Below are 14499 nucleotides of genomic sequence, written 5' to 3' on the forward strand. Positions count from 1 at the left end.
GCTTTATCTGTCTTTGGTAATGAATTATCGCACTTTTTCGGTTTTTCGAAATTTTCGATATCGAAAAAGTGGGCGTGGTTATAGTCCGATATCGTTCATTTTAAATAGCGATCCGAGATGAGTGCTCAGTAACCTACATACCAAATTTCATCAAGACACTTCAAAATTTACTCAAGTTATCGTGTTAACGGACGGACGGACGGACGGACATGGCTCAATCAAATTTTTTTTCGATCCTGATTATTTTGATATATGGAAGTCCATATCTATCTCGATTCCTTTATATATGTACAACCAACCGTTATCCAATCAAACTTAATATACTCTGTGAGCTCTGCTCAACTGAGTATAAAAATTTTTTCGCTCCTTACCTCAATGGGCAAATGGGAAACTATTCTCAACACACTTTTGGAAGAAAAATTTTGGCAGAAAAATCTTATAAATGTATTAATAAAAATACAAACATACAAAGAGTAACTGTTTTAAAGCATCTCAGGACAATATTACAGTCGTTGAATAATATAGGCAAGGCTATACAAGAGGTATATAGCAAATTGACTGCCAGTCATCAACAAGAAGCACAACAAATTTTTTCCAGTGTTAGAGATAGATTGGTATCCTCATTGGGTAGATATAACATTGAGGCGTTAGTCCCAACGTCATTTGAAGGGGAGATAGAAATAAATTTTGCTGCCTTATTACCAGAAACTCAACCCAATTTAGGGGAAGTCCCAAAAATTGAAATTCTTGATAAAAACTCACAAACTGAAAAGGACCAAATGCCACAAACAGTAGTCGAATTTTTAAAGACTGCTTCGTCAATTCTGCCAGTATTTGATGGTAAAGCCGAGAACTTGAATAGCTTCTTGGATGCTTTGGAACAAATTAAGGATACCCATGAAGCTGTAACGCCTTCGATGATAAAAACCAAGCAGGAAGTAACAGCCAGAAACCTGTTAGGCTCTGAAAGCTCAATTGAAACGATAAAACAAAAATTAAAAACAGCAATTAAAGGTGAATCAGTCGAAGTTTTGACAGCAAAACTCCTGAATATCCAACAGCGCAGTTAAACTGCAAATCAATATACTGCTGAAATAGAAAAACTCACGAAATCGTTGGAAAGAGCATACATATCAAATGGACTAACACCAGTTTTAGCAACCGAGTATGCTACACAATCAGCTGTAAAAGCTATGTGCAAAAATTGCTGCATCGACAAATCAAAAACTATCATGCAAGCTGGAACGTTGTCCATAATGAACGAAGCTATATCAAAATTTACTAACAGTTGCACAGAAGTAACTGGAAACCTAAATTCGCTTTTACATTTTCGCCAGCAAAATCATTTCCGAGTTAACTTCCGCAGGAGTTATCAAAGTAATAATTATAGAGGCACTCAGAAGCTCACTTTCAATAATTATAACAATAATAATAACAGACCAAATAACCAAAGATCTGGTCGAAATTTCGGATAGCGAGGAACTAACCGAAACAATACCAGAAATGTCCGAAACGTTACATAACATAAAAACCAACAAACTCCACCTCAATAAATAAAAAATTATATATTTTCAGTTTACACCTTAAGAGCTACATATCTTCGAGAACAAATCTGAATTATTCCATTTCACCTCTCCTAATCGATACAGGAGTGGATATTTCAATAAAAAAAGGGTCAAAGTGACAGTAATGTCACGATAAATAATTCTCAAAAAACCGATGTAGGAGGAATTCGTCAGGATATAACAAGCACTATTGGCACGGCTAAAGCAGATTTAAAAGACGACTATCTATTAATTAGACACACATTTCACGTAGTAGAAGACAATATCCCAATCCCATGAGATTGAATATTAGGATTAGATTTCATTAAAAAATAGAATTGCATTATGGATTATCAAAAAGAAGGGGACACTCTAGTACTAAGACTACCCAGAAAACATAATAATCCAGATGACTAATAAACCAATGAATAGTATTTAAATTCCCGCAAGATCAGAAATAGTTCGACAAATTCACATTAAAAATAACAATTCTGATTTACTAATTCCACAACAAGAATTGCCTGAAGGCATTTTTATTGCAAACACCTTAGCAGCTTCACACCAAACATTTGTCAGAATTATAAATACAACAGATAAAAATGCAATACTCCTTGATTTTAATATACAAACAGAAAATTTGAATGATTATACAATAGTTAAAAATAATAAACTCGAAAATGAGACCAACAGTAAAGAAAAATTAGAAAGATTAATTAAAAATTTTCCACACTTTGCAAATAATCACTTAATTATGTGCAAAATTCATTGACATTTTTCCATTGGAAACAGAACCAATTACCACTAATAATTTTTACAAACAAAAACTTCATATGAAAGACAATAACTCGGTGTACGTAAAAAATTATAGAATACCAGAAGCCCATAAAAGTAAAATTAATAAGCAAGTAAATAAATTAATTAAAGATGGCATAATAGAAGCTTCAATTTCAGAATTTAATAGTCTAATTTTATTAGTACCAAACAAAACACTCCCAAATAACCAAGAAAAAGATGGATAATTGTTGTAGATTACAGACAGGTAAATAAAAAACTAACCGCAAATAAATTCCCGTTGCCAAGAATTGATGACATACTAGATCAATTAGGAAGAGCTAAATATTTTTCATGCTTAGATTTAATGTCTGGATTTCACCAAATTGGACTTAGCCCAGAGTCAAGGGATATCACATCCTTTACAGCAGATAACGGTACTTATCGGTTTAAAAGATTACCGTATGGCCTTAAAGTAGCCCCGAACTCATTCCAAAGAATGATGACGTTAGCATTTGCAGGCATACAACCCTCACAAGCATTTTTTACATAGACGATTTAGCCGTATTAGGACGCTTCGAAAAACATATGATTAAAAATTTACGAGATGTTTTCGCAACTTGTGAAAAATATAATTTAAAATTACATCCAGACAAATTTCTATTTTTCAACCAAGAAGAAACTTACCTTGGTCATAAATGCACAAGCAAAGGAATTTTACTGGACCCCAGTAAATTCGAAACTGTTAAAAATTATCCGACACATAAAAATGCGGATGAAGCATATAGATTCGTGGCATTTTGCAATTATTACAGAAGATTTATTCCAAATTTTTAATATGTGCGTTCCTATATATCATATGACAAAGACGATTGGGATGAATACCTTAAATATTTTTCGTATCGTTATAATAAAACGCCATCTACAGTTCATGGTTATTGTCCATTCGAACTATGTTTTGGCAAAAAACCCCAGACTTACCAAATTTTACAAGCAAATATGGTAAGCTCATTATACAATTATGAGGCTTACGACAAAAAAATTAAATATAGGCTACAAATAGCGCTTATAAATTAATAAAAGAGGCTAAGGAAAATACAATATAAAGAAATAAATTTAGGAGATTTAGTATTAGTCAGAAATGAAGTAGGTCAAAAGTTAGATAGTAGGTATAAGGGGCCCAATAAGGTAGAAAATATCGATAAGAAAAATAACTTCACATTAATTCCCTATAATGTAGAAAATAGAAACGTAGAAAATATAAATCAGAATAGTAATTATCCTATAAGCAATAAAAATTAGAAAATCTTAGTACATAAAAATAGGCTTAAACTCGTAGAATAAGAAAACTTCAATTTTGTAAACAAAACGAAAATTGTTATTGTATGCAAAAGAAAAATACAATAATAAAAAAAATGCTGAATGAAATAAATTATTTAATAGCGCACTTAAAAATTAAGTAACCTAACGAAAATTTTGTAACATAAGTAATTACCTAACACCAAAGAACAAAAAGAAAAAAATGTAAAGTCATAAACTCAAGTACCTCAGATTGACACAAACATACCGCACAAGTAAAACAATTAAAATTAAAAAATTTTTATTTACAAAACCAAAACCACTTATCTATAAGCAAACAACTTAAAATACAAAACCACTTGAGACTCTGTCATATATTTAATTGAAATAGAATGCCTCTAAACTCAATGTAAAGCCATTGTCTAAAAATTTGTGGTGTAACATACATATATCTTGCATTCATTCTAAACGATTCACACTGCATTCGACACTCTGCTTGAGTCGTAAGTGTGAATGTGTTTGTATTAAGCAATTCCATCCTAATTACATTCCCACAGGCAAGCAAGCAAGCAAGCAGCCAAAACGCGCGCGTTATATGAGCCACGCTTATGTGCCAGCGACCGTGCGACCGGTTGTTATGTACAAACGTTTAGATCGCTTATGCAATATGTATGTACGTATGTTTAGTATATAGGAACTTTAGTACATAAGAATTTGTTTAGAATATTTTAGTATAAATAAGCCGAAATATTATGAATAAAGCGACTTACTCTTGGTGCCGCATAAACGGCATTTCATAAATTCTTTTCGTTTTTATTTCAACATTACAGTAGGTCAGTACTAAATTTTTCCCAAAAAAAAATATTGTTAGTAATTATCTACTTTCATAAGGATTTGTTAACTTTGTTACTTAAAGTTTTTTACTTATTTCAACTTAACCTTTAGATAGTTATAATGACCTGAATTGTAATAAAGATTAATATAATATGACTATTTCTTTGGTCATTTCTCGAAGGGTAGTGTGGCAGTTGTGGTGCTCTAACAACAACAACAGAGCCATGGTAGGGAGGGGGAAGAGCAGCCAACACATACAGAGGTGCACTGTCAAAAAGGTTAAGGAATGGTGGTGGTGTGTGGAGAAGTAAGTACTGGTCTCGAGATGGTTTTTTTTTTGTTGTTTCAATTTGTTAGTTGATAGTATTCAAAATATTATTCATCTTGTTAGGGGCAAGACCGACGTGAATTTAGTTTGGTTTGTGGTTCCGTTAAAGGATGTTATGCATAACTTTACCACAACTACATACGAATTATGTGATGTGTGAAAGATAATATATGCGTAAAAAGGCAATTGGGAAAAACTTTACAACAACTAAGGCATGACGTAGCTGAATGCGTTATGCATAACTTTAACACATAACTGCATACGAATTATGTGATGTGTGAAAGATAATATATGCATAAGAAGGCAATTGGGAAAAAATTTACAACAACTAAGGCATGACGTAGCTGAATGTGTTTATAACCATTTCAACTATCGTAGGAGTGCGGGTTCGACTCCCAGTCCCGGGATAAAAGGCTTTGAAAAGATTTACAAGGAATAATCGAAACAGCTGTCGCCTTGTCCTTCCTGATGTCACGTTGTTTAAATTTTTCCCAAATTATTAAATAAATTCGTTCGTTTATTATTTAAGCTTACTTAAAGTTCTTTCCAAAAACATTTACAGAAATGTTATGTTTGGTTTTACTGGTCTGTAAATAATTAATTATTATATTAATTTGTTTTCTTCAAGACCAAGTTTATTATTTTTGTAAAATGTATATTTTTACAAGAAATGTCTGCTGGATATATTTTTCCCCTTCATATATTTTTAAAGCCTTAACGGTATTACCATACCTGTTGGTTCTGTACGCGTGATTCTCGACGTAGCTAGGATATCCCGCAGATGGATGCGAGGTACTTTTCATGGCAGCGGCACTCGGTAACGTCGTTTCAGACCTTGATCTTAATTTTTTTCGCATTCTAAATTAAAATAAAATGAGTTTTAATCTGACAAAAACAAAACCAACAGCACAAACTGCTCTCGCAAGCGTGGGTGAAGTAATTATAAAACCGGCACAGCCAATCGAGGTTTTCAAGCATTTATATACTGTGTCATCTGAATTTGCAGCACCACCAATACAACAACAACAAATGCATCAGAAATCTCAGCAGGAACAGGATACTGCAAGAAAATCAAAATAACTATTTAGTTTAAACGAAACAAATAGTGTAATACAACAAATGACTTTATACAAATTAAAAAAGAAATTAAACAATTAGGTCGAAAGTCAAAACTCGTGCAAATGAACGTGATTTTATTATGGATGTTCAAGACTTGCGTCACTCACTTATCTAATTATGTGAAATGTTAATTGAGTCTAGGTCAAAATTGAAAATATATAAAAATCCCGACGATGTTGGCATAAAATGTGTAATTTGTGTAATTGTGTCAATCTGAGGTACTTGAGTTTATGACTTTACATTTTTTTCTTTTTGGTGTTTGGTGTTAGGTAACTACTTATGTTACAAAATTTTCGTTAGGTTACCTAATTTTTAAGTGCGCTATTAAATAATTTATTTCATTCAGCATTTTTTCTATTATTGTATTTTTCTTTTGCATACAATAACAATTTTCTTTGTGTTTACAAAATTGAAGTTTTCTTATTCTACGAGTTTAAGCCTATTTTTATGTACTATGATTTTCTAATTTTTATTGCTTATAGGATAATTACTATTCTGATTTATATTTTCTACGTTTCTATTTTCTACATTAGGGAATTAATGTGAAGTTATTTTTCTTATCGATATTTTCTACGTTATTGGGCCCCTTATACCTACTATCTAACTTTTGACCTGCTTCATTTCTGACTAATACTAAATCTCCTAAATTTATTTCTTTATATTTCATTTTCCTATCATAACAAATTTTTTGTTTTTCCTTAGCCTCTTTTATTAATTTATAAGCGCTATTTGTAGCCTATATTTAATTTTTTTGTCGTAAGCCTCTTATTGTATAATGAGCTTACCATATTTGCTTGTAAAATTTGGTAAGTCTGGGGTTTTTTTGCCAAAACCTAGTTCGAATGGACAATAACCATGAACTGTAGATGGCGTTTTATTATAACGATACGAAAAAATATTTAAGGTATTCTTCCCAATCGTCTTTGTCATATGATATATAGGAACGCACATATTAAAAATTTGGAATAAATCTTCTGTAATAGTCATATTATATTAATCTTTATTACAATTCAGGTCATTATAACTATCTAAAGGTTAAGTTGAAATAAGAAAAAAACTTAAAGTAACAAAGTTAACAAATCCTTATGAAAGTATAAAATTACTAACAATATTTTTTTATTTTAGAAAATTTTACTACTGACCTACTGTAATGTTGAAATAAAAACGAAAAGAATTTATGAAATGCCGTTTATGCGGCACCAAGAGTAAGTCGCTTTATTCATAATATTTCGGCTTATTTATACTAAAATATTCTAAACAAATTCTTATGTACTAAAGTTCCTATATACTAAACATACGTACATACATATTGCATATTCAATCTAAACGTTTGTACATAGCAACCGGTCGCACGGTCGCTGGCACATAAGCGTGGCTCATATAACGCACGCGCTTCGGCTGCTTGCTTGCCTGTGGGAACGTAATTAGGATGGAATTGCTTAATATAAACACAATCACACTAATGACTCAAGCAGAGTGTCGAATGCAGTGTGAATCGTTTAGAATGAATGCAAGATATATGTAGGTTACACCACAAATTTTTAGAGAATGGCTTTACATTGAGTTTAGAGGCATTCTATTTCAATTAAATTTATGACAGAGTCTCAAGTGGTTTTGTATTTTAAGTTGTTTGCTTATGGATAAGTGGTTTTGGTTTTGTAAATAAAATTTTTTTAATTTTAATTGTTTTACTTGTGCGGTATGTTTGTGTCAATCTGAGGTACTTGAGTTTATGACTTTACATTTTTTTCTTTTTGTTCTTTGGTGTTAGGTAATTACTTATGTTACAAAATTTTCGTTAGGTTACTTAATTTTTAAGTGCGCTATTAAATAATTTATTTCATTCAGCATTTTTTTTATTATTGTATTTTTCTTTTGCATACAATAACAATTTTCTTTTTGTTTACAAAATTGAAGTTTTCTTATTCTACGAGTTTAAGCCTATTTTTATGAACTAAGATTTTCTAATTTTTATTGCTTATAGGATAATTACTATTCTGATTTATATTTTCTACGTTTCTATTTTCTACATTATAGGGAATTAATGTGAAGTTATTTTTCTTATCGATATTTTCTACCTTATTGGGCCCCTTATACCTACTATCTAACTTTTGACCTACTTCATTTCTGCCTATATTTAATATTTTTGTCGTAAGCCTCATAATTGTATAATGAGCTTACCATATTTGCTTGTAAAATTTGGTAAGTCTGGGGTTTTTTGCCAAAACATAGTGCGAATGGACAATAACCATGAACTGTAGATGGCGTTTTATTATAACGATACGAAAAATATTTAAGGTATTCATCCCAATCGTCTTTGTCATATGATATATAGGAACGCACATATTAAAAATTTGGAATAAATCTTCTGTAATAATTGCAAAATGCCACGAATCTATATGCTTCATCCGCATTTTTATGTGTCGGATAATTTTTAACAGTTTCGAATTTACTGGGGTCCAGTAAAATTCCTTTGCTTGTGCATTTATGACCAAGGTAAGTTACTTCTTGGATGAAAAATAGAAATTTGTCTGGATGTAATTTTAAATTATATTTTTCACAAGTTGCGAAAACATCTCGTAAATTTTTAATCATATATTTTTCGAAGCGTCCTAATACGGCTAAATCGTCCATTTAAAAAATGCTTGTGAGGGTTGTATGCCTGCAAATGCTAACGTCATCATTCTTTGGAATGAGTTCGGGGCTACTTTAAGGCCATACGGTAATCTTTTAAACCGATAAGTACCGTTATCTGCTGTAAAGGATGTGATATCCCTTGACTCTGGGCTAAGTCCAATTTGGTGAAATCCAGACATTCAATCTAAGCATGAAAAATATTTAGCTCTTCCTAATAGATCTAGTATGTCATCAATTCTTGGCAACGGGAATTTATCTGCGGTTACCTTTTTATTTACCTGTCTGTAATCTACAAGGATTATCCATCTTTTTTCTTGGTTATTTGGGAGTGTTTTGTTTGGTACTAATAAAATTGGACTATTAAATTCTGAAATTGAAGGTTCTATTATGTCATCTTTAATTAATTTATTTTCTTGCTTATTAATTTCGCTTTTATGAGCTTCTGGTATTCTATAATTTTTTACGTACACCGGGTTATTGTCTTCCATATGAAATTTTTGTTTGTAAAAATTATTAGAAGTAATTGGTTCTGTTTCCAATGCAAAAATGTTAATAAATTCTGTACATAATTAAGTGATTATTTGCAAAGTGTGGAACATTTTTTTTAAATTAATCTTTCTAATTTTCTTTACTGTTGGTCTCATTTTCGAGTTTATTATTTTTAATTATTGTATAATCATTCAAATTTTCGGTTTGGATATTAAAATCAAGGAGTAATGCATTTTTATCTGTTTTATTTATAATTCTGACAAATGTTTGGTGTGAAGCTGCTAATGTGTTTGCAATAAAAATGCCTTCAGAAAATTCTTGTTGTGGCATTGGTAAATCTGAATTGTTATTATACTCAGTTGAGCAGAGCTCACAGAGTATATTAAGTTTGATTGGATAACGGTTAGTTGTACATATATAAAGGAATCGAGATAGGTATAGACTTCCATATATCAAAATAATGAGGATCGAAAAAAAATTTGATTGAGCCATGTCCGTCCGTCCGTCCGTCCGTCCGTCCGTTAACACGATAACTTGAGTAAATTTTGAGGTATCTTGATGAAATTTGGTATGTAGGTTCCTGAGCACTCATCTCAGATCGCTATTTAAAATGAACGATATCGGACTATAACCACGCCCACTTTTTCGATATCGAAAATTTCGAAAAACCGAAAAAGTGCGATAACTCATTACAAAAGACAGATAAAGCGACGAAACTTGGTAGATGTGTTGAACTTATGACGCAGAATAGAAAATTAGTAAGATTTTGGACAATGGGCGTGGCACCGCCCACTTTTACAAGAAGGTAATTTAAAAGTTTTGCAAGCTGTAATTTGGCAGTCGTTGAAGATATCATGATGAAATTTAGCAGGAACGTTACTACTATTACTCTATATGTGCTAAATAAAAATTAGCAAAATTGGATGAAGAACACGCCCACTTTTTAAAAAAAAATTTTTTTAAATTCAAATTTTAACAAAAAATTTAATATCTTTACTGTATATAAGTAAATTAAGTCAAAATTCAACTCCAGTAATGATATGATACAACAAAATACAAAAATAAAAGAAAATTTCAAAATGGGCGTGGCTCCGCCCATTTTCATTTAGTTTGTCTAGAATACTTTTATTGCCATAAGTCGAACAAAAATTTACCAATCTTTCTCAAATTTGGTAGGAGCATAGATTCTATGACGGTAACTGTTCTCTGTGAAAATGGGCGAAATCGGTTGAAGCCACGCCCAGTTTTTATACACAGTCCACCGTCTGTCCTTCCGCTCGGCCATTAACACAATAACTTGAGCAAAATCCGATATATCTTTACTAAACTTAGCCCACGTACTTACCTGAGCTCACCTTTTCTTGGTATAAAAAATGGGCGAAATCTGACCATAACCACGCCCACTTTATCGATATCGAAAATTACGAAAAATGAAAAAAATGCCATAATTCTATACCAAACACGAAAAAAGGGATGAAACATGGTAACTGGATTGGTTTATTGACGCAAAATATAACTTTGGAAAAACCTTTGTAAAATGGGTGTGACACCTACCATATTAAGTAGAAGAAAATGAAAAAGTTCTACAAGGCGAAATCAACAGCCCTTGGAATCTTGGCAGGAATACTGTTAGTGGTATTGCATATATAAATAAATTAGCAGTACCCGACAGATGATTTTCTGGATCACCTGGTCCACATTTTGGTCGATATCGCGAGAACGCCTTCACATATACATCTAAGGGCCACTCGCTTTTAAAACCCTCATTAATACCTTTAATTTGATATCCATATCGTACAAAAACATACCAGAGTCACCCCTGTCCCACCCTAATGGCGATATCTCGAAAGGGCGTCCACCTATAGACCTAATGCCCCCTCCCTCTTAAAATGCTCAGTAACACCTTTCGTTTGATACCCATATCGTACAAACATTCTAGAGTCACCCCTGGCCCACCCTAATGGCGATATCTCGAAAAGGCGTCCACCTATAGACCTAGTGTCCACTCCCTCTTAAAATGCTCAGTAACACCTTTCGTTTGATACCCATATCGTACAAACATTCTAGAGTCACCCCTGGCCCACCCTAATGGCGATATCTCGAAAAGGCGTCCACCTATAGACCTAATGCCCACTCCCTCTTAAAATGCTCAGTAACAGCTTTCGTTTGATACCCATATCGTACAAACATTCTAGAGTCACACCTGGCCCACCCTAATGGCGATATTTCGAAAAGGCGTCCACCTATAGAACTAAGGATTACTCCCTTTTAAAATACTCATTACCACCTTTCATTTGATACCCATATCGTACAAACACATTCTAGAGTCACCCTGGCCCACCCTAATGGCGATATCTCGAAAAGGCGTCCACCTATAGACCTAATGTCCACTCCCTCTTAAAATGCTCAGTAACACCTTTCGTTTGATACCCATATCGTACAAACATTCTAGAGTCACCCCTGGCCCACCCTAATGGCGATATCTCGAAATGGCGTCCACCTATAGACCTAATGTCCACTCCCTCTTAAAATGCTCAGTAACACCTTTCGTTTGATACCCATATCGTACAAACATTCTAGAGTCACCCCTGTCCCACCCTAATGGCGATATCTCGAAAAGGCTTCCACCTATAGACCTAATGCCCACTCCCTCTTAAAATGCTCAGTAACACCTTTCGTTTGATACCCATATCGTACAAACATTCTAGAGCCACACCTGGCCCACCCTAATGGCGATATCTCGAAAAGGCGTCCACCTATAGAACTAAGGATTACTCCCTTTTAAAATACTCATTACCACCTTTCATTTGGTACCCATATCGTACAAACACATTCTAGAGTCACCCTGGCCCACCCTAATGGCGATATCTCGAAAAGGCGTCCACCTATAGACCTAATGCCCACTCCCTCTTAAAATGCTCAGTAACACCTTTCGTTTGATACCCATACCGTACAAACATTCTAGAGTCACCCTTGGTCCAGCTTTATGGCGATATATCGAAAAGGCGTCCACCTATAGAACTAAGGATTACTCCCTTTTAAAATACTCATTACCACCTTTCATTTGATACCCATATCGTACAAACACATTCTAGAGTCACCCTGGCCCACCCTAATGGCGATATCTCGAAAAGGCGTCCACCTATAGACCTAATGCCCACTCCCTCTTAAAATGCTCAGTGACACCTTTCGTTTGATACCCATATCGTACAAACATTCTAGAGTCACCCTTGGTCCACCTTTATGGCGATATCTCGAAAAGGCGTCCACCTATAGAACTAAGGATTACTCCCTTTTAAAATACTCCTTACCACCTTTCATTTGATACCCATATCGTACAAACACATTCTAGAGTCACCCCTGGCCCCACCCTAATGGCGATATCTCGAAAAGGCGTCCACCTATAGACCTAATGCCCACTCCCTCTTAAAATGCTCAGTAACACCTTTCGTTTGATACCCATATCGTACAAACATTCTAGAGTCACCCCTGGCCCACCCTAATGGCGATATCTCGAAAGGGCGTCCACCTATAGACCTAATGCCCACTCCCTCTTAAAATGCTCAGTAACACCTTTCGTTTGATGCACATATCGTACAGACACCCCTGGTCCATCTTTATGGCGATATCTCGAAACGGCGTCCACCTATGGAACTAAGCATCACTCCTTTTCAAAATACTCATTAACAGCTTTCATTTGATACCCATATCGTACAAACACATTATAGAATCACCCCTGGTCCACCTTAATGGGGACATCTCGAAAAGGCGTCCACCGATAGACCTAAGGCCCACTCCCTCTTAAAATGCTCAGTAACACCTTTCATTTGATACCCATATCGTACAAACAAATTCTAGAGTCAGCCCTGGTCTACCTTTATGGCGATATCCCTAAATGGCGTTCATCCATAGAACTATGGCCTACTCTCTCTTAAAATACTCTTTAATACCTTTCATTTGATACACATGTTATACAACCACATTCCAGGGTTACCCCAGATTGATTTTCCTTATTTTGTCTCCATAGCTCTCAACTGAGTATGTTATGTTCGGTTACACCCGAACTTAGCCTTCCTTACTTGTTTTTAATGTGAATTTGTCGAACTATTTCTGATCTTGCGGGAATTGAAATACTATTGATTGTTGGTTTATTAGTCATCTGTCCCCTTCTTTTTGATAATCCAAAATGCAATTATATTTTTTCATGAAATCTAATCCTAATATTCAATCTCATGGGATTGGGATATTGACTTCTACCACGTGAAATTTGTGTCTAATTAATAGATAGTCGTCTTTCATCCGTGCCAATAGTGCTTGTTATACCCTGACGAATTCCTCTTACATCTGTTTTTATACTCAGTTGAGCAGAGCTCACAGAGTATATTAAGTTTGATTGGATAACGGTTGGTTGTACATATATAAAGGAATCGAGATAGATATAGACTTCCATATATCAAAATAATGAGGATCGAAAAAAAATTTGATTGAGCCATGTCCGTCCGTCCGTCCGTCCGTCCGTCCGTCCGTCCGTTAACACGATAACTTGAGTAAATTTTGAGGTATCTTGATGAAATTTGGTATGTAGGTTCCTGAGCACTCATCTCAGATCGCTATTTAAAATGAACGATATCGGACTATAACCACGCCCACTTTTTCGATATCGAAAATTTCGAAAAACCGAAAAAGTGCGATAACTCATTACAAAAGACAGATAAAGCGACGAAGCTTGGTAGATGTGTTGAACTTATGACGCAGAATAGAAAATTAGTAAGATTTTGGACAATGGGCGTGGCACCGCCCACTTTTACAAGAAGGTAATTTAAAAGTTTTGCAAGCTGTAATTTGGCAGTCGTTGAAGATATCATGATGAAATTTAGCAGGAACGTTACTACTATTACTCTATATGTGCTAAATAAAAATTAGCAATATTGGATGAAGAACACGCCCACTTTTTAAAAAAAAATTTTTTAAAATTCAAATTTTAACAAAAAATTTAATATCTTTACTGTATATAAGTAAATTAAGTCAAAATTCAACTCCAGTAATGATATGATGCAACAAAATACAAAAATAAAAGAAAATTTCAAAATGGGCGTGGCTCCGCCCATTTTCATTTAGTTTGTCTAGAATACTTTTATTGCCATAAGTCGAACAAAAATTTACCAATCTTTCTCAAATTTGGTAGGAGCATAGATTCTATGACGGTAACTGTTCTCTGTGAAAATGGGCAAAATCGGTTGAAGCCACGCCCAGTTTTTATACACAGTCCACCGTCTGTCCTTCCGCTCGGCCATTAACACAATAACTTGAGCAAAATCCGATATATCTTTACTAAACTTAGCCCACGTACTTACCTGAGCTCACTTTTTCTTGGTATAAAAAATGGGCGTAATCTGACCATAACCACGCCCACTTTATCGATATCGAAAATTACGAAAAATGAAAAAAATGCCATAATTCTATACCAAACACGAAAAA

At 34.0% G+C, this 14499-nt stretch overlaps 1 protein-coding gene across 27 annotated transcripts in view; it reads left to right on the top strand.

Annotated features, from left to right (window-relative positions):
• The window catches only part of zfh2 (Zn finger homeodomain 2), a 2927436-nt gene that overhangs the window by 1762905 nt on the left and 1150032 nt on the right, over positions 1-14499 (top strand). The window lies entirely within an intron of this gene.

Source organism: Eurosta solidaginis, chromosome X, assembly GCF_040869045.1.
Source record: "Eurosta solidaginis isolate ZX-2024a chromosome X, ASM4086904v1, whole genome shotgun sequence".
NCBI classification, from domain to species: Eukaryota; Metazoa; Arthropoda; class Insecta; order Diptera; family Tephritidae; genus Eurosta; species Eurosta solidaginis.